The sequence below is a fragment of the Aquarana catesbeiana genome, linkage group LG09 (genome assembly GCF_042186555.1).
Source record: "Aquarana catesbeiana isolate 2022-GZ linkage group LG09, ASM4218655v1, whole genome shotgun sequence".
Lineage (NCBI taxonomy): Eukaryota > Metazoa > Chordata > Amphibia > Anura > Ranidae > Aquarana > Aquarana catesbeiana.
This window is the reverse complement of record NC_133332.1, coordinates 248,811,587-248,839,205: the sequence shown is the minus strand read 5'-3', so window position 1 is coordinate 248,839,205 and position 27,619 is coordinate 248,811,587. Positions and strand designations below refer to the sequence as shown.

General features: G+C 45.4%; 1 long non-coding RNA gene across 4 annotated transcripts in view; it reads left to right on the top strand.

The window, feature by feature from the left end:
* The first annotated feature begins 331 nt into the window (after nt 1-331).
* The window catches only part of LOC141108493 (uncharacterized), a 67,635-nt gene continuing 40,347 nt past the window's right edge, over nt 332-27,619 (top strand). The window contains exons 1-2 of one of the 4 annotated variants that reach the window (XR_012236079.1): nt 332-482; nt 23,416-23,562. This is a non-coding gene — a long non-coding RNA (uncharacterized lncRNA). Of the gene's footprint in view, nt 483-12,726; nt 12,983-23,415; nt 23,563-27,619 lie in introns of those variants that run through there. The other 3 variants (XR_012236078.1, XR_012236077.1, XR_012236076.1) reach the window with 3 other exon arrangements.

Sequence of the window (27,619 nt, the reverse complement as noted above, 5' to 3'; positions counted from 1 at the left end):
GAGCACTGGAGAGGCTGCATTGATGGGCACTGATGAGGCTGCATTTGTAGGCACTGGTGAGGCTGCATTGATGGGCACTGGTGAGGCTGCATTGATGGGCACTGATGAGCACTGATAGGCTGCACTGATGGGCACTGATAAAGCTGTTGTTTATATAAATTTTTGTTTCTTAACTAAAGGCAGCATGCTCATTATAATAAATATAACAAACGAGTTTATGATTTTCCTACCATTTAGATGCAATTGTGGTTTCACATCCCACTCATTCCTCCTGCTTGATAATGCTATTGATGGTGGGAGGAGTTCAGCAAAGCTAGCATGTCATTTCATTTCACTGAGCTATCTTCTGCGTGTCCCACAGGGAACTACATTTCCCATGAGTCCTTATGCCTCGTATCATGCCCATTTCACGACACATTCAGCGACCCATCACAGATTGCTACAAAAGTGACGTTCCGCGAAGAACTACGCACTGCACATGCGTAAGTACTCCATCTGCGTTTCAAAAGTTTTGCCACAATACCGACCAGTGAAACCGTCAGATAATGTCACGCAAGTGACGTTACACACAATACAAACACCACGGCGGGAGCGCGCACAGCTACAGCAATTTGAATGATAATTAATACGTTCACATTACACACAATACAAACACTGCAGTGGGAGCGCGCACACGGTGGGAGCACGCACAGCTACAGCATACAGCAGAATGAATGCTAATTTATACATTCACATAACACACTATACAAACACTGCAGAATCAATGCAATGTTATACGTTAACGTTACACACAATACAAACACTGCGGCGCCTACAGCAGAATGAATGCTAATTTATACGTTCATGTTGAGGGGGGTGCAATTTAATCCTGCTAAACACACACAATCTATTACAAATAAACATCTGACAGTGGCTGTCTCGCTGCGCAGTGGCTGTCTCGCTGCAGTGGCTGTCTCGCTGCAGTGGCTGTCTCGCTGCAGTGCCTGTCTCGCTGCAGTGGCTGTCTCGCTGCGCAGTGGCTGTCTCGCTGCATTGGCTGTCTCGCTGCAGTGCCTGTCTCGCTGCGCGGTGCCTGTCTCGCTGCAGTGGCTGTCTCGCTGCAGTGCCTGTCTCGCTGCGCAGTGCCTGTCTCGCTGCAGTGGCTGTCTCGGTGCAGTGCCTGTCTCGCTGCAGTGCCTGTCTCGCTGCGCCGTGCCTGTCTCGCTGCGCAGTGCCTGTCTTGCTGCACAGTGGCTGTCTCGCTGCATTGGCTGTCTCGCCGCAGTGCCTGTCTCACTGCAGCGGCTGTCTCGCTGCGCAGTGGAGAGCGCACGCACAGCTACAGCATACAGCAGAATGAATGCTAATTTATACATTCACATTACACACAATACAAACACTGCAGAATGAACGCTAATTTATACGTTAACATTACACACAATACAAACACTGCAGCTCCTACAGCAGAATGAATGCTAATTTATACGTTCATGTTGAGGGGGGGTGCAATTTAATCCTGCTAAACACACACAATCTATTACAAATAAACATCTGATTGATGTCTCAATGCGCAGTGACTGTCTTGCTGCGCAGTGGGCAGTGGCTGTCTCGCTGCAGTGGCTGTCTCGCTGCATTGGCTGTCTCACTGCAGTGCCTGTTTCTCTGCAGTGCCTGTCTCGCTGCGCAGTGGCTGTCTCGCTGCAGTGGCCATCTCGCTGCAGTGCCTGTCTTGCTGCAGTGCCTGTCTTACTGCTCAGTGGCTGTCTCGCTGCGCAGTGGCTGTCTCGCTGAGCAGTGGCTGTCTCGCTGCAGTGGCTGTCTCGCTGCAGTGCCTGTCTCGCTGCAGTGCCTGTTTCGCTGTGCAGTGGCTGTCTCACTGCATATATACTACAAACACCTAGTGTTAGCATTTCATTCATCACCTGAGCGTCTCACTTGCCACTGTCTCCTGCCACCAGATGCCATCAGGTGGTCCTTTTTATGTCAGGTGTTTACAGTCGATTTCCTCATTACATCAGGTGTTCGCCCCCACCCCTTCATCACCGGTAGCAACGCCACTGGTGATTTTGTCTCTGCACCATTTACAGAAGACCAGCTCATGGAGGCCGAAGTGAAGAACCAAGAGCCCGAGCGTGGGTTCCGCATCTTGTTTCTTCCTCACGATAGCTGGTTTTCTATAAGATAGTGGCGGGAGGAGACTGTTAACCAATGTTGGCTGTGCACCTCTAGCGGAGGTGGAGAAAAATAATTAAAACTCCAAATTCACAGACCCGGTTAGACCAAGAAAAAAATCTAAATACCAGTAATGTGGGACAGTTGGCAACTATGCTAGAGCTTTTTTTTTTTTTCACTTATGACTTACAGCTCTGGGATTCTTGGTGTGAATCATGATTAGCATGCTATCTGCATGCAGTTTGCATATTATCACTGAACTTGAATTGCTTTTCTCTGAGTACACCACTTTACAAAGACATGCTAGTAAGATAGTTGCAGTTTGCCCAATTCTACCCTGTGTTTGGGGGTCCACAAATGAAAATGACCATAGCATCCATATCCCTTTGTCTATCCCCTGTCTCTAGCATGTACATCCTATGATTGGGGGAGAGCTGTCAATGTGTTTGGAGTGCCATGCGCACGCACTTAGGTTGCTGTGTACGCATATTTGTGGCAGCTGCATGTTGTGTGGTTGAACATGCTAGAGACAGGGGATAGACAAAGGGATATGGATGCTATGGCCATTTTCATTTGTGGACCCCCAGACACAGGGTCAATTTGGGCAAACCCTGTGTCCTTTAAGCCACAGCCAGTATTCAGCACAATGAAAATCACACCCAACCTTTCCTGTGGTGCAGAGCGCCGCACTTTTTCTCAGCTGGGGGGGGGGGGGCCCAACTTATCATCCTGCACACAGGCCCACTACTTTCAGAAAATGCCCCTGAACTGAGCTCATCATTGCGCATCCATTCCATATGCTTGTATGTGACATCGCATACATCACATACATGAACGTGGGCTGGATGCGAGAGTTGGATCAGCAGGATGAGTGTGCCAGGACAGGTAGATGTGTCTCATCTCTGGTTCTTTTCACCACTCTGCATATCATAGATGAGAAGAGGGTACAGCAGTGGAGCAGATGAGCAGGAGGGTACAGCGGTGGAAAAATTAGTAGAATGGGTTCAGCGGTGGGGTAGATGTGCAGGGAGGGTTCAGTGTTGGGCCAGATGAGCAGAGAAGGTTCAGTGTTGGGCCAGATGAGAAGGGGGTTCAGTGGTGGGACAGAAAAGTGGGGGGGGAATAGAGCAGTGGGGCAGATATGAAAGGAAGTGTATTGGGGCAGATGAGCAGGGGGTTACAGTGGTGGGGCAGATGAGTGGGGGGGTTTAGTGTTGGGCCAGATGAGAAGGGGGTTACAGTGGTGGGAAAGATGAGCAGGGGGGTTCAGTGTTGGGGCAGAGGAGAAAGGAGGTACATTTATGGGACAGATGAGCAGGGGGTTACAGCGGTGGGGCAAAGGATCAGGGGGGTACAGAGGTGGGGCAGATGTGCAGAGGAGAAAGGAGGTGGAACACATGAGCAAGTGGTTTCAGTGGTGGGGCAGAAGAGCAGGGCGTACAGCGGTGGGAAAGATGTGCAGGAGGTACAGTAGTGGGGCAGATGAGTAAGGGGGTTACAGTGGTGGGGCAGATGAGCAGATAAGTTTAGTGTCAGGACAGATGAGAAGATGGTTCAGCGGTGAGACAGAAGAGCATGGGGGTACGGTGGTGGCGCCAATGTGCAGGGGGGTACAGTGGTGGGGCAGATGAGAAAGGGGGAACATTGTTGGGGCAGATGAGCAGAGGGTTACAGCGGTGGGACAGAAGAGCAGGGTGGTACAGTGGTGGTACAGTGGTGGGACAGAAGAGCAGGGGGGTACAGAGATGGGGCAGAGGTGCAGGGGGTTATAGTGGTGGGGCAGATGAGAAAGGGGGTAGATTAGTGGGGAAGATGAGAAAGGGGGTACATTGGTGGGGCAGATAAGAAAGGGGGAACATTAGTGGGGCAGATGAGCAGGGGGTTACATTGGTGGGACAGAAGAGCAGGGTGGTACAGTGGTGGGACAGAAGAGCAGGGTGGTACAGTGGTGGGACAGATGAGCAGGGGCGTACAGAGATCGGGCACATGTGCAGGGGGTTATAGTGGTGGGGCAGATGAGAAAGGGGTACATTGGTGGGGCAGATGAGAAAGGGGGTACATTGGTGGAGCAGATGAGAAAGGGGGTACATTGGTGGGGCAGATGATCAGGGTGGTACAGTGGTGGGGCAGATGTACGGGGGTTACAGTGGTGGGCAGATGAGCAGAGTGGTACAGTGGTGGGACAGATGAGCAGGGGGGTACAGTGGTGGGGCAGATGAGTAGGGGGGTACAGTGGTGGGGCAGATGAGCAGGGGGGTACAGTGGTGGGACAGATGAGCAGGGGGTATAGTGGTGGGGCAGATGAGCAGGGTGGTACAGTGGTGAGACAGATGAGCAGGGGGGTATAGTGGTGAGACAGATGAGCAGGGGGGTATAGTGGTGGGGCAGATGAGTAGGGGGGTACAGTGGTGAAACAGATTTGCAGGGGGGACAGTGATCTGAGGTGTGAAGGTGCAGGAATTGGGGCTGATCTGAGGCGGAGAGTGCAAGATGTTAATTTCTCACTACTACTAAAGTAGTTTACAGCATTTACTTTATAAAAAATCCTTTTCGTAATTGAGAGTTTGAAGTTGACATTTTTTTTATATAAAATTGTCACGCTCAATTTCTTTGAAAACATTTTTTGGCACACTGTGCTCAAAAGGTTGTCTGTCCCTGTTGTAGTCTATACAGAGCAGCATCACACATAAGGGGACAACAGAAGCATTCAGAGAAAGAGGAAGCGGAGTTGTCTCCTGATTACAGGAAATGAACATGAGAGTTTTTAGCTACAGGGTAAAAGGTAAATATGTGAACATCCTTACTGTTATTTGAAAAACAACCAGTGACATAGTTAACAAATTAAAGGATTACATCACATACTGATTTTTTCATTTTGACCATAGTTCTTCTTTAACCACTTCCCGCCCGCCTTATAGCAAAATGACGGCCGGGCGGTGGTTCAGTTATCCTGACTGGGCATCATATGACGCCCTGCAGGATAACAGCTGCCGCGCGCCCGTGGGGGCGTGCATCACGGCGATCGGTGGTGAGGTGTGTCAGTCTGACACACCGCTACACCGATCTCGGTAAAGAGCCTCCGCTGTTTATCAGTGCAGCCCCCACTCGGATGCCTACACTGGACCACCAGGGAAGCCGCCAGGACCACCAGGGAAGCCCCCAACATGTGGATGGTCAGGTACATCCCCCATGGCCATCCACATGTGCCCAATGTGCCCAATCTGTGCCAATCAGTGCCCACAAATAGGCACTGACTGGCACAATAGAGTAATAGATGAATTGAGTAATGCCCAGCAATGCCACCCATCAGTGCCACCCATCAGTGCCCATCCGTGCCCACCTATCAGTGCCAAACCGTGCCACCTATCAGTGCCACCCATAAGTACCCACCACTGCCACCCATAAGTGCCACCTATGAGTGCCCATCAGGGCCACCTATGAGTGCCCATCAGTGCCACATACCAGTGCCACCTATCAGCGCATATCAGTGCCCGTCATCAGTGCCACCTCATCAGTGCCACCTCATTGGTGCCACCTCATCGGTGCCCATCAGTGCCGCCTTATCAGTGCCCGTCAGTGCAGCCATACCAGTGCCCGTCATTGCAGAAGAAAACATACTTATTTACAAAAAAATGTAACAGAAACAAAGAAAAACTTTTTTCAAAATTTTCAGTCTTTTTTTATTTGTTGCGCAAAAAATAAAAATCACAGAGGTGATCAAATACCACCAAAAGAAAGCTCTATTTGTGGGAACAAAATGATAAAAAATTAGTTTGGGTACAGTGTAGCATGACCGCTCAATTGTCATTCAAATTGCGACAGCACTAAAAGCTAAAAATTGGCTTGGGCGGGAAGGTGTCTAAGTGCCTGGTATTAAAGTGGTTAATTCTGCATAAAATATTTAACAATGTAATTTCATGGGATAATTTATGAGGGCGTGTTTAGGGGCGGAATTAGGGGCATGACAGGGTAGGGGTTGGGTGGGGCAACTGGTGGCAAGTAACCCTTAAGGCCTGGCTAGTGTTGCACATATGCTGAAAGTATGGTCAGTAATTCCAATGTGCGAAGAGAGCGGGTCGGGTGAAACCAGAAGTGTTTTTATTGAAAAGTTTCTTGAATGACAAAAACATGTGACCTTCAGTCTGATAGGCCAGATAGCAACTGCTATTCTGTTCGTACATAATAATACACATCTATATCTATAATAATAACATTCTCATATACATGTAGTACCCTGGGGTTTAGTCAGGGAGCTCCTCACCAAATTCCTTGTCAGGAGTATCTACTGCAGTTAATCGATAGAGATCTATTGATTTCTCCCTAAGTTTGGCCTTGTTGCACTTTTCACTTCTACCACTAGGTGGCTGGGAACTTGGTGGTACTAGATATGAGAAGGGCAACCCAAGGTCAGGTTATGGGTGTATGGGGTATCTCAGCCAATGAGCAGGGGTTTTCTTGAATCCCTTGGCCTCCTGGAAGAACCTATATATTCGGGTGAGGTCAGGTGATCTATGTTTTGTGCCACCCGCTGTCTGGGTGGATGTGAGTCGTATGCCCCAGGCTGCTAGGCCATAGATTCTGGGGGGCATCTGGCTCCCAGGCTGTGTAAGGGCCTATCCAGAAGTAAGAGGGCAGTGCAGGGTTGGGACTGCGGCTTGCAGTCCAACCAAAAGTGACGGTTCTGCCAGTCGGAGAACCTGTCGAGGTTGGAGTTAGAAGGAAAGCTGTCGCCACTAAGGGACCAAACGCCTTTACCAGGGACCACAGTGAGTAACTGAAGCAAGTACCAGAGCAGTATTCTCACCGAACGGGCACGGGAGAGAATTGGGAAAGTTCAGGCAGTGATCACGTCAGGGACCCAACCAGCAGAGGTGATGCTTGCAGAGCAGCTTTTTGTGTCAAGCTAGGGACCGAGCTGGTCAGCAGGGTGAAGCTTGAGGAGTATCTGGAGTGCCAGACTAGGGACCCAGCAGGAAAGCGTGGGTGACGTTTGAGGGAGATACCACCACAAAAGCCTTGAGGAGCTCACAGTATTCAGAGTTTGTAAATCAGAGGGTCCAGTGAGAGACTAGGAGCTCAAGGGGCTGAAGAACAACAAGTAGAAGTTGTAGTGAAGCTGAGTGAACTGTTGAACTTTGTGTTAAGAACTGTTAAGTACTATTGCCATAGGGGACAGCACACAGCAATCCTGCACGTGCAGAAGTGGCGCTGTCAGGAAAGGGTCCGTCCGCTGGTAAGATCTATCATTTGGCGTGCAGTACTGAGGTCCACCAGCAGGTGTCTCCTGGCAGTTTGGAACTGTCAGGGGAGTCTTTCCCTGCTGGTGTTATGTCATCGTTGGGCCGCAGTACTGACGTCCACCAGAGGATGGATCCTGGCAGTATGTAGCAGACAACACTTCCTGCGCTCAGGTGTTACGTGAGGACAATTACTGACAGTCTCATAAATACCCGGCAAGCCCTCGTATGCTTGCCTTGGTATGTCTCTCCCTGCCTCTGACCTTGACCCGGCATCTGATCTGATCCCTATCACGAGCCCATCCTGAACCTGTCCCTCCTGTTACCTGATTACCTTGGATCCCTGCCCTGTAGCCTACCCATCCATCCTCTTCCTGTCCTGTTGGTTTCCCGTCCTTACTATCTGCTGACCTCCCTGTGTATGACCTCGGCCTGGCTTTTGTTACGATTCTGGTATCTCCCATTTATTTATATATACTATTTGTTGGTTGTGCACTGTTTATATTCACTTACTTGTCACCTATTTAAATAAACACCATTATCGTTCACTTACATGCGTTTCTGGTTTCCTCTGTGCAGACCACACAGTCTGGTCTACTAAATTCCCTGATAGGCACCTTGCTGGGGCCTTTCCCTGTTCGACTGTCCTCCTATTGAAGTCTCGGAGTCTGCTAATTTAAAGTGCAACTACTTAAGTGTGTCCTGGCCCTAACCCTCTTTCCCTTCAAAATATAAATGGACTGTTAAAAGAAATAAAACCTCTTTTGCATCCAAGAAGTGACTGGCTCCCAATGACTTTCACCATCTTTGCACCCACAATGCCTCACAACCCACTACATATGGAAGGATGTCAGCTGTCTTTGGCCTTGAAGGTCCTCATTAGGCTGAAAGAGGTTAAAGACTTTGCTACATACAGGAATAATGTCCTAATAGTAAATAATAAACAATTGCACATGTGCTGGTATGCTATTTATTCACACAGCAGCCTTTACTGATCACAGGGATGTAAATTAAATCAATTTTGCCCTGTTTATAGTCCTAAATATGCTCCCTCTTATCTGCAGTGACAAAAACACATGACCTTCAGCCTGATAGACCGGATAGCAACTGCTATTCCGTTCCCACCAGAAACAAAGGTCTGTCCTTTTGGTTCCCCCTGCTATTTTAGCAGTGGTTCCATTAGAATGTGCTCTCTGTCATTCAGGCTTTTAACTCTATGCTGCCATCTACTGGTGATTTAATAGAAATGCCATGAGTTTTACTTTCTCCATGACAGAACTATAATCCTTTTTTATGGGGTACCTGATTTTGACATCTCTTACACTAGTAGCTCAGGACTTGAAATTTTGAGCCCTGGTTTACACTGTCTGTGTTTCTTTTTGTCCTATAGAGAGGGGAAGAGAGTATTACATTCCCTCTCTATGTGTCATATATGCTGTGTACATCACATTCATTATCCTTTTATTTATCATATCAACAATTTACCTATCATCTTAATGTGTTGTGATATAATCATTTTGTAACAGGGGTTCCCTGAGACCTGAAATTATTTCAAGGGGTTCTTTTATTGTAAGAGGTTGAGAGAGTAAAAAAACAGCTGTTAATGCCTGGGAGCATGATGTCACCCATAAGCTGGCCATAGATGGATCAAAATTCAGCAGGTTCAGCAAGGAAATTTCAATCCAACACCTGTAGATCACTGCTGTAGGGGTATCTTGGGACTTTGGATTTCAACCAAAAACAGCAGTCACCAACAAATGGAACACTCTTCATACATGTTTTTCTCTTTTCTTTTTTTTAACTTTTACTAAACTTCAACTTCCAGGTAGGTTCAGACAATGTGTAATGACCTGTACACACGATCAGACATTCCGACAACAAAATCCATCTGATTTTTTCCGACGGATGTTGGCTCAAACTTGTCTTGAATACACATGGTCACACAAAGTTGGTCGGAAATTAAGAACATCAAGAACGCGGTGATGTATAACACGTATGACGAGCCAAGAAAAATGAAGTTCAATAGCCAGTGTGGCTCTTCTGCTTGATTCTGAGCATATGTGGCACTTTGTGTGTCGGAACTGTCTACATGCCATCGGAATTTACACGAACGGAGTTTGTTGTCGGAAAATTTTAGATCCAGCTCTCAAACTTTGTGTGTCAGAAATTCCGATGGAAAAAGTCTGATGGTGCCTACACACAGTCAGAATTTCCGACAACAAGCTCCGATCGCACATTTTCCATCGGAAAGTCTGATTGTGTGTACAGGGCATAAGGCTCAATTCACGCTTGTACGACTCCAAAGTTGCGCAGATTGGTACAGCTTGGATACCACTTTGGCTTTAACCAGTAACAATAGACATCTGTTGCATTGTATAACATTCAGGTACGACTTTAATGCAACGTTTGAGGGTTAACATTGAAGTGTATGGCCCTAAAATTGCATGAAAGTCGCACATACAGGTGCATCTCATAAAATTAGAATATCATCAAAGGTTAATTTATTTCAGTAATTCGATTCAAGAAGTGAAACTCATATATTTTATATAGATGTGTTACACACAGAGTGATATATTTCAAGCATTTCTTTATTTTAATTTTGATGATTATGGCTTACAGCTGGTGAAAACCCAAATTTCAGTATCTAAAAAAAATAGAATATTACAAAAGACCAATAAAAAAAGGATTTTTAATACAGGAATGTTGGCTTGCTGAAAAGTATGCCCATGTACAGTATAGAATGCACTATATTAATACTTGGTTAGGGCTCCTTTTGCATGAATTACTGCACCAATGCAGCGTGGCATGGAGGCGATCATGTTTAGTAGGAAGTGGATGGAAGGCGCGTGATCAGGCGCTTACATCAAGAAATGTATGGTTTATTTATGTAAAAGAATACAGACATATAGTCATATAACTATAAAATCATACAAATACTACATAATATTATAAAAAAAAGGAAAAACAGGTAACAAAATAAGTACTAGGAAGTTAAAATTGGGGTGTGCCCATATTGAGGCAGCTATTTAAGAAAGGGTGACGCGTTTCGAGGAAAACCTCTTCATCAGAGCCAGGAGAACTGGAGCACAGTCTGTATGGGCCGGTAGGCCGACATGTGTACATGGGGAGAGGTGGTGTGGCTAGTAGGAGGATGTGTCCTGTGATGGACAATTGATTATTCCAAGTTCCATTCCCAGGTGTTCTAGATGGGGTATAAATAAGAACAATATATACCGTACACTACAGACTGAAGACGTAAGATAAGTTTACATTGAAAAATGCATTCATAAAATGATAAAAAGTATATAATATAAATATATTAGAAATAAAAATTACCATATCAGTACAAAGAATTAATGATAGGTAGTGGGATTTTGAAGCACAGAACATGATTCTAGTCTAAATACATACAAATGAAAAAATCTACGCATACATAAGTGTACACACACATACTCGTGTACACATATATGCATATACATGCATACACATACACGTGCATAATACACACGCATGTAAATGCATTAAAAAAAAGCAAAAAAAAAACAAACATATATGCATATGAAAGGGGGGGGGGGATGATGGTGAAGTAAAAAGTGCACTGAGACACATTGAGAGATATTGTCTCTCCGCATGGTAAAACCGGTTGTGCTTCTGTCCAAAGGACATGCGCATGCGTGTAAAAACTCTGCCAGCACGTGAACCGCTGTGCTGGAACAGATATGTGGAGGTATGCCCCTGTTCACGGAAAGCACAAATGGGGGCACAAAGATGGCCATGTGGTTTGTGCAAAAACAGAAATGTGCTCATTCAAATGGAAATCCACACAAATATATACAAAAATGCATATATCAAATGTACATAAAAATCTAAAAACGCATATGCATATATATAAAGAAACAATAAGCACAAAATAAATATATGTATATATTCACATAAATCTGTACACACACATATATATATATATATATATATATATATATATATATATATATATATTATTTATTTATTTATTTCAGGTACTTATATAGCGCCGTCAATTTACGCAGCGCTTTACATATACATTGTACATTCACATCAGTCCCTACCCTCAAGGGGCTTACAATCTAAGGTCCCTAACTCACATTCATACATACTAGGGACAATTTAGACAGGATCCAATTAACCTACCAGCATGTCTTTGGAGTGTGGGAGGAAACCGGAGTACCCGGAGGAAACCCACGCAGGCACAGGGAGAACATGCAAACTCCAAGCAGGTAGTGTCGTGGTTGGGATTCGAACCAGTGACCCTTCTTACTGCTAGGCAAGAGTGCTACCACTACACCACTGTGTTATACACATATACACCCACACATGCACACATATATATATATACATACACATACACACATATACATGTCCACATGCATACACACACATGCCTATGTAGAACCAGTGTCATGGCGGTAGGGTGGGAATGTGTAGTTTGTGCAACGCAGGAGTATTTTTCACGATATCTTGTTCATACTTTTGCATGAAGGCGATCGGCCTGTGGCACTGCTGAGGTGTTATGGAAGCCCAGGTTGCTTTGATAGCGGCCTTCAGCTCATCTGCGTTGTTGGGACTGGTGTCTCTCATCTTCCACTTGACAATACACCACAGATTCTCTATGGGGTTGAGGTCAGGGGCATTTGCTGGCCAATCAAGCACAGTGATACCATGATCATTAAACCCGGTATTGGTACTTTTGGCAGTGTGGGCAGGTACCAAGTCCTGCTGCAAAATGAAATCAGCATCTCCATAAAGCTGGTCAGCAGATGGAAGTATGAAGTGCTCTAGAATTTCCTGGTAGAGGACTGCGCTGACTTTAGACTTGACAAAACACAGTGGACCAACACCAGCAGATGGCATTTCATTTGGAAATCAATGTCCCAGAGTCTGGAGGAAGAGTGGTGAGGCACATAATACAAGTTGCATGAGGTCCAGTGTGAAGTTTCCACAGTCTGTGATGATTTGGGAAGCCATGTCATCTGCTGATGATGGTCTACTGTGTTTTATCAAGTCCAAAGTGAGCGCAGCCCTCTACCAGGAAATTCTAGAGCACATAGAATATAATCACTAGCTATAGGCCATAAGCATTGAAATTAAAAGAAAGAAATGCTTAAAATATATCACTCTGTGTGTAATGAATATATATAATATACGAGTTTCACTTTTTGAATTTAATTACTGAAATAAACTAACTTTTTGATGATATTCTATGCATTTTCACAAGTGTGGCAGGTGGGTTGGAAATGGGGCAAAGGAGTTTCAGGTTTCCATTGTTTGTAAATGAGGAAATGACTGTTTTCTAAATAGTTTGCATAGTTAGCAGTCATTTCCTTATAGCTCATGTTGTTGCGAGGGAAATCTGAAGCTACAATTCAAATATCAATGGATCCTCTCCTCATCTTGGCTTTCTTGGTGTTTATTTGTCTTGTGATTAAGATTATCAGCTGCATCACTGCTATTACACATTGGTTTTGTCGATTTCTGTGGTGGCTTTATCTTGTTTTCTTCATTGCTGTGGTGATTACATTGTGGAACATCGGAACCTGGATCAGCCTCTTACCGCAAAGGTAACACTTAAGGGGTTTGTGGGAATATCTCTGGCTTGCTTGGAAATCAGTTCTATAAGGAGAACATACAGTGATTTATTTTTGTTGAACTTATATTGTATTTTTATCTTCAAAACATATTTTTTTAAAATTTCGAATAGCTTGGGGAAGGTTTAGAACCCCTGTCAGATTTTATTGCTGTCTATGACCTTCCACCAGGGAGATTAACCCTCGCAATCTGTGTTGGTCACCACTGTCTCCAGGATAGAAAGTGATTAGCAATCCTAAATCCTAAACTTAACCCTTAAATGTAACCAGGGACTAAGGATGGGCTCCGACGTGTTCGCACATTCCACGTGCAGAGCCCGCCAGGAAGTCGGCACGGTGCTGCGCTAATCACAGGCAGTGATTACATTGCAGTGAGACATTTTCCGATCTCTGCAGCCGCACACTTCTGACTTCCGACTTCCTGGCGGGCTCTGCACGTTGAGTGTGCGAACACGCCCGAGCCCATCCTTATCAGGGACTAGAGTTGCCACCTCATCCCTTTAAACCCGAACACATATGAATTACACAGGTTCTGAGGCTAATTTAATGCAGATGCGGCACCAAGTAAATTTAATTACCACCTTAATCAGCCACAGAACCTGTGTTATTAATAAGTGTTCAGTTTTAAAGGGATGAGGTGGTAACTCTACCAGGGACATTGCTAGGTCTACAAAAGATCTGGGGCTAGAGCCCATAGCAGCGAAGTAAAAAGAGCCATACGCTTGGGCGGGCATATATATGTCCCCAGAGAGCCCCTCCCTTACATCAGGGTCTCCAGAGCTCCCCTCATTACATCAGGGTCCCCAGAGAGGCTCCCCCTTACATCAGGGTCCCCAGAGAGCCTCCCCCTTACATCAGGGTCCTCAAAGAGCCCCCCCACTTACATTAGGGTCCCCAGAGCCCTCCTCATTACATCAGGGCCCCCAGAGAGCCCCCCTTACATCAGGGTCCCCAGAGAGACCCCCCTCATTACATCAGGATCCCCAGAGAGCCTTCCCCTTACATCGGGGTCCACAGAGAGCCTCACCTTTACATCAGAGTCCCCAGAGAGCTCCCCACTTACATCATGGTTCCCAAAACCTCCCCTCATTACATCAGGGTCACCAGAGAGCCCCCCTCTTACTTCAGGGTCCCCAGAGCCCCCTCATTACATCAGGGTCCCCAGAGAGCCTCCCCCTTACATTAGGGTCCAAAGAGGACCCCCCTTACATCAGAGTCCCTAGAGAGCTCCCCTTACATCAGGGTCCCCAGAGAGCATCCTCCTTACATTAGAGTCCCCAGAGAGCCCCCCTTACATCAGGTTCCCCAGAGCCCCCCTAATTACATCAGGGTCCCCAGTGAGCCTCCTCTTACATCAGGGTCCCACAGAGCTCCACCCTAGCCAGAGAGCCCCCCCTTACACCAGGGGTCCCAAAGAGCCTCCCTCTTACATCAGGGTCCCCAAAGAGCCCCCCTTACATCAGGGTCCCCAGAGAGCGCCCCCCACTTACATAAGGATCCCCAGAGAGCCTCCCCCTTACATCAGGGTCCCCAAAGAGCCCCCCTTACATCAGGGTCCCCAGAGGGCCCCCCATTACATCAGAGTCCCTAAAGAGCCTCCCCCTTACATCAGGGTCCCCAGAGAGCCTCCTCTTACATCAGGGTCCCCCTTGCATGAGGGTCCCCAGAGTCCCCCTCATTACATCAGGGTTCCCAGAGAGCCTCCCCTTACATCAGGGTCCCCAGAGAGCCCCCCTCCCCACTTACATCAAGGTCCCCAGAGACTCCCTCACTTACTCCCCATTACATCAGGGTCCCTAGAGAGCCCCCCTTACATCAGGGTCCCCAGAGCCCCCCTCATTACATCAGGGTTCCCAGAGAGCCTCTCCTTACATCAGGGTCACCAGAGAGCCCCCCCTTACATCAGGGTCCCTAGAGAGCCCCCCCTTACATCAGGATCCCCAGAGAGCCTCCCCTTACATCAGGGTCCCCAGAGAGCCCCCTCTTACATCAGGATTTACCCCCTTAATGACCAGGCCATTTTTTGCGATACGGCACTGCGTTGCTTTAACTGACAAACAAAATTGATGTCCTTTTTTTCCCACAAATAGAGCTTTCTTTTGGTGGTATTTGATCACCTCTGCGGTTTTTATTTCTTTGCGCTATAAACAAAAAAAGACTGACAATTTTGAAAAAAAAAACAATATTTTTTACTTTCTGCTATAATAAATATCCCCCAAAAAATATAAAAAAACTAATTAATTCATCAGTTTAGGCCAATATGTATTCTTCTACATGTTTTTAATAAATAAAAATCGCAATACGTGTATATTGATTGGGTTGCGCAAAAGTTATAGCGTCTATAAACTATGGGATAGATTTATAGACTTTAATTTTTTTTATTGTTTTTACTGGTAATGGCGGCGATCTGCGATTTTTAGCGGGACTGCAACATTGCGGTGGACAAATCTGACCCCAAGTGACACTTTTTGAGGACCAGTAACATTATTACAGTGATCAGTGCTAAAAAAATGCACTGATCAATGTATAAATGACACTGGGAGGGAAGGGGTTAACACTAGGAGGCGATTAAGGGGTTAACTGTGTTCCCTGAGTGTGTTCTAACTGTGTGGGGAATGGGCTTACTGGGACAACACAGAGATCGCTGTTCCTTATCACTAGGAACAGTAGATCTCAGTATTGTCCCCTGTCAGAACGTTGATCCGTCTTGTTTACATATGCAGATCCCTGTTCTGCCTCTCTTTACTGTGATCGTGGGTGGCCGGTGGACATCGAGTCCGCTGAGGTCGCGCACGTGCCCACACTACCACATGCGCAGACTGATGTACAGGTACGTCGGTTTGCGCAGCCGAGATGCCTTGCCACAGTATATGTGCGGAAGAAGGTGGGCAAGTGGTTAAAAAATACCCATTAGCATTTCTGGTTGAGGCCATCTTGAGTAAGGGCAGCTGATTAATGTAGCATTTACTTCCTGGAATCCATCTGCCCTTAGCTCAGGCAAGTAGGGGGGGAGTTTGCTTATCTGAGAAAATCCCTCTTCCCCTCCTGAAGACTCCTGGCATGTGTGACATCATGCCTAGGACTGGAAACCAAAAAGTAACTGAGGAAATGTTAAAAAAGTTTACAACAAGTAAATATGATATACTTTACTATCTATTTACTAATGCTAAAGGAGCAGTCCAGCCTGAACTTTTTAGGCTAGGCTTCTCCTAAGGGTCACAGAAGTGCAATTCGTTTTGCACTCCTGTGACCCATTTTCAGCGGAGAGCAGTCTGAAGTCCGCTCTCAGCTGACGTCACTGCAATCAGTCGACGCAGTGCGTCATCCCGACTTCCAAGTCTGGATCCGCCAGCTGCCTTGATTGATGGCAGTCTCAGCGAGCCACCGAGACGTTGAGACGGCCACTCCCTGACCCTCCACAGCTCAGCGCTCCAATGAGCGCTGAGAAGCAGAGAGGAGAGGCGCTGACTGACAGTCAGCAGCTATCCTCTCAGGGATCCATGAAAACCGAGCCGTCGGCAGTGTTCGGTGGCTCAGTTCTCAGTGTAGGGGCACTGGGGGACAGATGCAGCATCGGTCTAATGTTACATCCACATAGGTAAGCATGAATAGGAAATACAAAAAAATCCCATACTTCTCTTTTAAGGATTAAAAACAGTCATTGTTGATTGAGAGTGTAAAGTTCAGATTTAACACATCCTAGACGCTAGCTTTAACCTCGTGATCTTAAACTGAAACTTAAAGCGAACTCCACCCAAAAGGGGAAGTTCCGCTTGTTTGAACCTTCCCCCCCTCCACTGCCACATTGGGAACTTTTTGAGGTGGAAGGGGGATCGGATACCTGGTTTTGCCAGGTGATGAGAGCTGGAAGTAAGCCCCTTTCCTTCCCCCGTAGTCTTCTGGGACACATCACAGGTCCCAGAAAATGGCAGAACCATTCACAAGGCACAGTGCAGCTCGCTCATTAGGAGCCGCAAGGCTTCACTTCCTGTTCCCTTTACTTGCTATGCTGGCATCTGCACTCAAAGCCAATTGAAGTATCCGGTTGGGTGAGGACATCACTGGATCCCTGGACAGGTAATTGTCCTTATGTAAAAGTCAGCAGCTACAGTATTTGTAGCTGCTGGATTTTAATTTTTTTGGGGGGAGCCTGTAGCTCCCCTTTAGGGGAAGTAAAAAAAAATTGTGAGCAAAAAAAAGTTGTGAGCAGGCAGGCTATTTATTGAAGAAGAAACATGCTATGAGAAATTCAGTGGGCATTCTCCACAAACCTCGGTGCTAGACTGATTGGACTCCTGTGCACGTGCAAATGCGAGAGGGGGTACAATTTTTGGCGTGGCCATGAAACAAAGAATTGTGGCCACACCATGAGTGCAACCCCATACAGCTTAAGAGAGGTGGTAATAACGTGGCTTAACTGCCTATTTTTACCACCACCTGACCACAAGTGTAAACAAGACCTTAATTTTGTTCATGCTTGACAAAAGCCAGGATGGTCACATGGTAACGCATTACCTGCACTGATGCATTTTGGCAGAATAGCGGACTCTGTGGGGGTTATTTACTAAAACTGATGAGTGCAAAATCTGGTGCAGCTCTGTATAGAAACCAGTCAGCTTCCAGGTTTTTTTGTCAATGCTTTATTGAACAAGCTGAAGTTAGAAGCTGATTACTAGGATTGCACCGATACCGATACTATAATTGGTATCGGTGCTGATACTGAGCATTTGCACAAGTATCTGTACTCATGCAAATGTTCCGATGCTTGATCCGATACCTGTTATATCGGGCCAGGCATCCTCAGCATAGCAGGGGGGACCGGGCAGCCTCACAGGTGAACAGTGTGGCGGTGGGGGGTAAAAAGCACAAATCTTCCTTTGTAGCTTTCGATAAAGCAGCTGACAGCCGCTTCTCCTCCTCTCCCTCCTGCGGCTGTCAGCTGCTTTATTGAAAGCTACACAGGAAGATCGGTGCTTTTACCCCCCCCCCCCACTGCCACACCGATCGTCCCCTGCATTCTCCTCTGGCTCCCTGGGTCCTCCTCCGGTCCCATCCGGCTCCCCCTGTGTGCTCCTTGCTCTCCCCGGGTCCTCCTCCGGCCCCCCCCGGTCCCCGGGTCCTTCAGGATGGAGTTTACCGGCTCCTTCCTTTTCTGAATGCACCCCTGATATATCCAACAGATAAAATAAATAAAGAAAAATAAAGAACTGTAATAAATAAATAAATACAGTATTTAAAGGTTAAATTGTAAAAATAATAAAAAATAAAATTAACAAAAACATTGACCCTCCCAAAAAAAAGAAAGCATTGTAAAAAAAAAAAAAAAAAAAAATATATATATATATATATATATATATATATATATACACATATACACATATACACATATACACATATACAGATAGATAGATAGATAGATAGATAGATAGATAGATAGATAGATAGATAGATAGATAGATAGATATTGCTGGGGTAGCACATTGCAGGGGCTTCTATCGTTAAGGCTTCTATCTCTAAGTGATTCTTTCTACAAGTGATATGCACTTCATTCTCTGCACTGGGTTCTGCCTCACCTGATCATTCCTTCTGTCTCTTTACAGGTATGTGTCAGCTCATCCACATCTTCCACCGTTAACTGCAATTGGGATCTGCTTGCTGTCTCTGTGTGTGTGTGTCTCTCTGGTATGTGTCAGCTCATCCACATCTTCCACCGTTAACTGCAATTGGGATCTGCTTGCTGTCTCTGTGTGTGTGTGTCTCTCTGGTATGTGTCAGCTCATCCACATCTTCCACCGTTAACTGCAATTGGGATCTGCTTGCTGTCTCTGTGTGTGTGTGTCTCTCTGGTATGTGGCCTTCTCTATCTGTTGCCCTGTGCGAACAACCATGACATTATTTGTTTTTCTGGACTGTCTTACCTAAGTTTTATGTGTTGATCTTGTTTTGGCCTCTTGCTATTCTGACTTTTGAAGCAAAAAGTTCACTTTGATTGCTAGGCACTCTTATAGTCACTCATGATTAATTAACGAACTTCAACCCCACCCTTATAACAGTATATATTTGAGCATCCTTAAGGGGGTAGCACATTGCTGGGGCTTCTATCGTTAAGGCTTCTATCTCTAAGTGATTCTTTCTACAAGTGATACGCACTTCATTCTCTGCACTTCAGTGATTGCACGAAGCAAACAAATACAGCAATCTGCACTGGAAAGCAGCTAACAGACTGCAGGTGACCCTGTCTCTCTATTAAGCTCTCCTTCCACTCTGTAACATGCACTCTCTACCACTGCTTCTGACACTCCTGTCCTCTCTCCTCAAACTTTCTTACCTTCACCCCCCCTCTCCACCCGCCTGCTTATACATATCACCCTGCCTTCTGTCTTCCCCCTACTACTGCTCTTACCAACTCTCGCTCATTCTACATCCATACACTGATAAAACCTCCAGTACTCTGAGACATGCCCCTTCACATAAATCACAGTCCCACATTACCTCCCTCACCCTCCTGCTTCTCCTAATCTCTGGTGACATATCCCCAAACCCTGGGCCACCATCATCTGTCTTTGCCCAACGCTCCCATCCCCCTACACCCTCTGGCAGGAGCCGCAACCCACAGAACTTGGTCCATATTCCTCTTTCCAAAACCAGCCCCCCCTTTTCCTGTGCCCTGTGGAATGCACGTTCTGTCTGCAACAAACTCACCGCCCTCCACGACCTCTTCATCACAAATTCCTTTAACCTACTTGCCATTACTGAAACCTGGCTTCATGAATCGGATACTATTTCTCCTGCTTCCCTCTCCCATGGGGGCCTTCTTTGGACTCACTCCCCCAGACCAAGTGGACGGAAGGGAGGTGGAGTGGGAATCCTTCTAGCCCCATGCAGCACCTATCAGGTTCTTCACCCACCTCCCTCTCTGACACTCTCCTCTTTTGAGGCACATTGCATTCGTCTTTTCTCTCCCATTTCTCTAAGAATTGCTGTCATCTACCGGCCCCCTGGACCGGTATCAGCCTTTCTTGATGACTTCTCTGCCTGGCTACCCTACTTTCTCTCTTCTGAAATCCCCACAATTATTCTTGGGGACTTCAACATCCCTGTCAACACTAACACTACTATTACTTCTAAACTTCTCAGTCTAACCTCATCGCTTGACCTGAAGCAATGGATACAGGCTCCTACCCACTCCAACGGCAACACCCTTGACCTTGCCTTCTCCTATCTGTGCACTCCGTGCAACCTTTCCAACAATCCATTCCCACTCTCTGATCACCACCTCATTAGTTTTGCTCTCTCCTTGTCTTCCACCTCTTCTCCCTCCAACCGCCCAACAGTTACACGCAGAAACCTTCGCCACCTCAACCCTTCTCTTCTCTACTCTGCTACTGATCACCTCTATGACAAAATCTCCCCCCTGTCCTGCCCCAACCTAGCTACTTTCATTTACAACAGCTCACTGTCCTCCTCCCTAGACAAGCTGGCCCCCCTCACTACACGCAGAATTAGGCCCCGACTGCTACAACCCTGGCAAACAGATGACACCAGAAGTCTCAGAAAACGTAGCCGCGCTCTTGAGCGCCTGTGGCATAAGACTAAGACCCAGGAAGACTTCACACAATATAAATCTGCCCTCCTAAAATACTACTCCTGCCTTCACACTGCCAAACAGACCTACTTTATCACACTCATCAACACCTTCTCATCCAGTCCACGTCAACTCTTCTCTACCTTCAACACTCTACTCTGTCCTCCACTGCCTCCACCCACCAACTCAATCACCGCCCAGGAGATTGCCAATCACTTCAAAACTAAGATTGATACAATTCATGAGGAGATCGCCAATGCGCAAAAACCTCCCCCATGCAACACCCCATGTCCACAGATACAGTCATTACTTCCCTCATTCAACCCTGCTACTACTACTGAGGTTGCTAAACTTTTATCTAGCACTCATCTAACCACTTGCCCCCTGGATCCTGTTCCCTCGCAAATGCTACGCTCACCCTCTGACTCGATTCTACGCTCTCTAACTCACATTTTCAACCTCTCCCTCTCTTGTGGCATCTTCCCAAACTCTCTAAAACATGCACTAGTCACCCCCATACTAAAAAAGCCCTCACTGGATCCCACCAATCTCAACAACTTACGTCCCATCTCCTTACTCTCCTTCTCCTCCAAACTTCTTGAAAGACTGGTCTACAACCGATTAAGTGACCATCTGACCACGAATAAACTTCTTGATCCCCTTCAGTCCGGTTTTCGCCCTCAACACTCCACGGAAACTGCTCTCCTTAAACTCTCAAATGACCTACTAATGGCTAAAGCCAATGGACACTATTCTGTACTACTTCTCCTGGATCTCTCTGCTGCCTTTGACACAGTGGACCACCCACTCCTCCTCGAAAAACTCCACTCCTTTGGTCTCCGTGACTGCACTCTTCGCTGGTTCTCATCCTACCTATCCCACCGCTCCTTCAGTGTCACTTACAACTCTACTTCCTCCTCTCCCCTTCCTTTTTCCGTTGGGGTCCCCCAAGGTTCTGTTCTCGGACCTCTCCTTTTCTCAATCTACACCACCTCCTTGGGTCAGTTGATTGCCTCCCACGGCTTTAAATATCATCTCTACGCTGATGACACCCAAATCTATCTCTCCACCCCCCAGCTCTCTCCATCTGTCTCCTCACGCATTACCAACTTATTAGCAGACATATCAGCCTGGATGTCACATCACTTTCTCAAACTCAACCTATCCAAAACCGAGCTCATGATATTTCCTCCCTCAGGTGCCACTTCCCCTGATCTCCCTGTCAAGATCAACGGCTCAACTATCAACCCATCTCCCCACGCCAAGGTCCTAGGTGTAATCCTGGACTCTGAACTAACCTTTCGACCCCACATTCTATCACTATCCATAGCTTGCCGCCTCTGTCTTCGCAACATCTCCAAGATACGCCCCTTCCTAACCATTGACACCACAAAGCTTCTAATCCACTCCCTGGTCATCTCCCGCCTTGACTACTGCAACTCCCTCCTCATTGGTTTACCTCTAAATAGGCTATCCCCACTTCAGTCCATCATGAACGCTGCGGCCAGGCTCATCCACCACACAAACCGCTCAGCGTCTGCTACACCCCTCTGCCAATCCCTCCATTGGCTGCCACTCAGTCACCGAATTAAATTCAAGATACTAACTATAACTTACAAAGCCATCCACAACTTGGCCCCTAGCTACATCTCTAACCTAGTCACAAAATACCAACCTAATCGTTCTCTTCGCTCCTCCCAAGACCTCCTGCTCTCAAACTCCCTTGTCACCTCATCCCATGCTCGCCTTCAGGACTTCTCCAGAGCCTCCCCCATCCTCTGGAATGCTCTACCCCAATCCGTCCGTTTTTCTCCTACTTTATCCACTTTCAGACGATCCCTGAAAACTCATCTCTTCAGAGAAGCCTATCTGGCCCCCACCTAACAACTGTACATTTATCTTCTCAATCAGCACATCACCCACAGTTATTACCTCTTGTATCTCTTGACCTCCCCTCTTAGATTGTAAGCTCTAAGGAGCAGGGCCCTCTGATTCCTACTGTATCAAATTGTATTGTACTTGTACTGTCTACCCTCAAGTTGTAAAGCGCTACGTAAACTGTTGGCGCTATATAAATACTGTATAATAATAATAATAATAATAATAATAATAGATAGATAGATAGATAGATAGATAGTAAAAAAATTATAAGAAAATAAAATTGTAAAAAAAAAAATAAACTACTGACACAGTCCACGCATCATCAGTGCCCATCAGTGCTGCATATTAGTGTCTCCTCATCAGTGACCCCCCTTTAGTGCCGCCTTATCGGTAATCGGTACCTGCGAGTACTTGAAAAAAAGTATTGGTACTTGTACTCAATCTTAAAAAGTGGTATCGGTGCAAGCCTACTGATTACTGGTTACCATGCACAGCTTCATCAGATTTTGGACTCTCCAGTTTTAGTAAATCAACCCCTGTATGTCTCTCAACAGTGTCACTCTAAAAAACAAATGAATTGTGCTTATGTTCTACTTCTCGAATACTAAATGGTAAGAGCTTCCTGGTATAATCATGATTGGTGAAATTACCTGTATTGTAAAAGGAATAAAACTACTGAGAAAAATGATGAGCTAATCACATATCTGGAGGGGGATCCATATACAAGCAATGCACAGAACATCCGTACTATTGCTCTAGTTACAATAAATTCAGTTCAGAAAATCATCACCCTCTATAGATTCACATTAAAAGGTGCTTTTTATAAAAATTACAAAATGACTGTGCAGTAATTATAAATGTTACATTAATTATTTTTAAACAAAAGTTGCATATGTCTTCACTAATGGCTTACCATATTTTACATTTTAATGTCTTCTAGCTCAACAAGAAAACTCACCTAAAACATAGATGTGATCTGCCAAGCCTTAACTGGATTTGTGAACAATAGGAAATGGTAAGGCTCCACCATTACCCTTGCATGGCTGGTTGGCAGTTTTCAAGATACTTATCAGGAAAAAATGCAGAGGTAGGCAATTCTCATATGATACCCCACTGCTATGGGTATGTCACTCAGAAGTAATGAAAATAGATACAGACAGACATTTAGAAAATATTCCACATTTCAGTCATGACAGATGTTCTTTAACCACCTCAAGATTGGACACTTTACCCCCTTTCTGCCTAGGCCATTTTTCAGCTTTGGTGGTAATCATCGCTGGGTTTTTTATGTTTTGCTATATAAACAAAAAAAGACTGAACATTGTGGGGGAAAATTTTTTTTTCTTAGTTTGTGTTATCAAATTTTGCAAATAAATAATCTTTCTTCACAAATTCAGGCCAAAATGTATTCTGCTACATTTCTTTAGTAAATGTAACCCAAATTAGTGTATATTATTTAATCTGTGTGAAGGTTATATGAAGGAGTCAACAAACTATTGTATATGTATTTGAAATTGATCAGTCCTAATGTACTGACTACCTACCTCATTTCTTGAGGCCCTAAAAAACATATTTTATTTTCGTGCAAATGAAGAAATTAAATAAAACATGTTTTTTTTCATAAATTATACCACAAAGCACATTCTGCTATGCCTCCTGAGTATGGGGGTACCACATGTGTGAGACTTTTTTTTACAGCCCAGATGCATAGAGGGGTCCAAAATCCAAGGAGCACCTTTGGGCGTTCCAGAGGTATAAATGAGACATCTAATTTCCTGACTACCGATCACAATTTTGGAGGCCCTGGAGCACCAGGACAGTGGAAACACCCACAAAATGTCCATATTTTGGAAAGCAAGCACTCTAAGGTATTTTCTGAAAGGCATACTGAGTCTTTTGAAAATGTAATTTTTTTTGCCACAAGTTTTTGGAAAATGCAGGAAAAAAAATTAAAATATATCTGTTTATGCAAAGTTACCAACGAATAAGATATATATATATATATATAAAGTAACTTTATTAAGCACAGGAATAAAGTTACAACAGTAGGAGCGAACCTCACTCACATTATGTCCAAATACAGTGAAAATAAAAAGAGAAGAGAAAATGAAACTATAACAGAAAAGTGTCCATACAATTAACAGGCAAAAAGGATACATGTATAAAACACTGTTACAGCCAAAATCAGTACATGTAATAGCTTCAAAAACAATCTGTAAAAAAAAAGCAAACAGGCGATATCGGAAAAGCTGTGGGGTAGATTCCCATAAATCCTGAGAATAAGATATTTCTAACACGCAGCATAGGTATACTTAGAATTACACTCCTAAACACATTCTTCTACTCCTCCCAAGTATCGGTATACCACATGTCTGAGACTTTTTCACAGCCTAACCACATAGAGGGGCCCAAAATCCAAGGAGCATCTTTAGGCGTTCCATGGGCATAAATTACGCATCTAATTTCCTGACTACCTATCATATTTTTTGAAGCCCTGGAGAACTTAGACAATACCTTGGGGTGTTTACTCTCCAAAATGTAATTTTGTGGATGTTTCCACTGTCTAAGTGGTAGAATTGTCTCCGTCCCCGACTCCCTTGTCACTGGATTTGATTGACAGCAGTGGGAGCCAATGGCTCCTGCTGCTATCAATCTATCCAATGAGGACCCGAGACAGCAGCTGGAGCTGCTAGGCTTGTTCTTGTCGCTGGAGCGATCGGGTTCAGGTAAGGAAAAAGGGGGCTCTGGGGGCAGCTGCAGCACAGAAGGTTTCCCCCAGTTAAATTGTCTGTAATATAAAATGAATAGAATATCCAGCAGAAAGTATGGAAACCCATGATGATGGTCATAGCAAGTGTGCAAACCTGGAACCTCAGCCCAGAGATCTCATCAATAGAGTCCCCGAAAGAAGGAAAGAAACTTTCAGGTGATTTAACTTTCAGTCATCTGAAATAAATCAGTTTTGAGTGAACTGGCCCAACAGACTTAATGACATGGTCATTTATTGTAAAGTTTTGTTCCTAGGTACGTATATTCCCATGGGTGCAGACAAACAATTCTCCAAGTCAAGACAACATGGGGTAAAAGTCAACGAAGATATGGCATCAAAGCACACCAAAAAGACAATCTTTTGCATGAAAGAATTCCAAATTCCTTTCTGTGAGCATCTGAAAAACACGGATTTATAACGTGACAACAAACATAAACTGTACATAAACTGAAAATGAAACATGGAAATACACGCATTAAAGCAGAGTTCCAGGCAAAAATTAAACTCAGTCTCAAACAAAAAAACACCTACAGGGGGTCCCCGGGTTACGAACAGGATAGGGACTGTAGGTTTGTTCTTAAGTCGAATTTGTTTGTAAGTCGGAACAGTACCTTTTTTAAGTGCAAATCTAGTCTCAGAGACAGGATGTAAACCCAAATCAACAGAGAAAGGCAACCGGATGGCTGGGGTGGCATGGTTAGTTCAAATATGTTTTGTTTCTTTTATTTTTTTACTTTTTAATCACTTTTTTTTATTTGTATTTATTTGTAGCTTGTCGTTTACTTTTTTTTATTTTTGTATAATTTTCTTATTTTTAATATTATTTTTCTTATTCTTTACATTTTTTAATTTTTTTTTTTATTTTATTAATTTAATTATTACTGTATTTCTTATTTTTATTTTTTTTATCAATTTTTTTTTCACTTAACTTTATTGCTATCACACAGGAGGAAACAATTCCCTGTGTGATAGCAATTGGAGGTGACAGGTTCTCTTTATTGACCCTGTCACTTCCAAAACAGGAGTCCAGGATCGCAGCTGAGCACAGCTCTCCCCTCTCACTATTTTCATGGCAGCAGCAACAGGAGACTGCAGAGAGGTACACTGTATGGCACAGCAGGGAGATGGATGGTGAAAGCAGCCATCAGAGGCCAGGCAGGCCGGCCGGCCGCGGTGCACCATCGCGGGGCAGCGGCGTAGGAAAGACCGGGGATCGTGGAGGCTTCGTAGGCCGCACAAGGCCTCGGCCACGCAAGCCACCGGACCATACCAGGCCTGTGGATGGGCAGGCAGGAGGACGAAGGGGACCCGCAGCCAAGACAGGAACGGAGGAAAGGCTCAGGAGAGGAAGATTCGGCCAGCAGTGACGTCATTCGGGCCCCGTTCGTAAGTAGGGGTCGTTCGTAAGTCGGATGTTCGTAAGTCGGGGACCCCCTGTATTACCCTTTTGCCATGTTTTCTTTGGGACTTCCATCCCATGTTGCCGCAATGAGGTACATCACTTCTGCGGTTTATTCGTACCCTCCTCCTTCCCCCCGTTGCCTTTTGGGACCTGTGTGTGTCCCAGAAGACAACGGGACCATTCAGAAAGTGCCGCGTGACTCACGCGTGCGCAGTAAGAAACTGGCCGTGAAGCCTTAAGGTTTCACTGCCAGTTTCCCTTACTTGCATTGCTGGCGTCTGCACCCAAAGCCGATGGATGGATCGGCTTGGGGTGCCAACATTGCGGGCTCCCTGGACAGGTAAATGTCCTTATATTAAAAGTCATCAGCTACAGTATTTGTAGCTGCTGACTTCTAATTTTTTTCCCCAGGCTTGAACGCTTGAAAGTGATTGTAAAGTCTTGTTTTTTTTCCTATAAAAATAACAAACATGTTGATTTGCACAGAGCAGCCTGGATCCTCCTCTTTTCGGGTCCTTCTTCTGTGATCCTGGTCCTTCCCTCCTGTTGAGTGCCTCCACAGCAAGCAGCTTGGTATGGGGGCACCTGAGCCAAGCCACAGCTGCCTGTGTCCATTCAGACACGGAGCCCCGATTCAACCCCGCCCCCTCTCTCCTGATTGGCTGACACACAGCAGCTGTCAATCAGCTAGCCAATCAGGGCGGAGAATCTCCGACGGCTGAGACACTCCTGCAATATCGCTGGACAGAGAGGGACCTCAGGTAAGTATTAGGGGAGCTGCTGCACACAGAAGGCTTTTTATCTTAATGCATAAAATGCATTAAGATAAAAAACCTTCTGCCTTTACAATCACTTTAATCAGGATTCAATGCAGATCATACCAATACAATCACATGGACACTTATCAGCTGACTTGTGCTTCACATTTTAGGGGTCTATTTGTTAAAAATTGAGAATGTTTGCTTTCCCAGA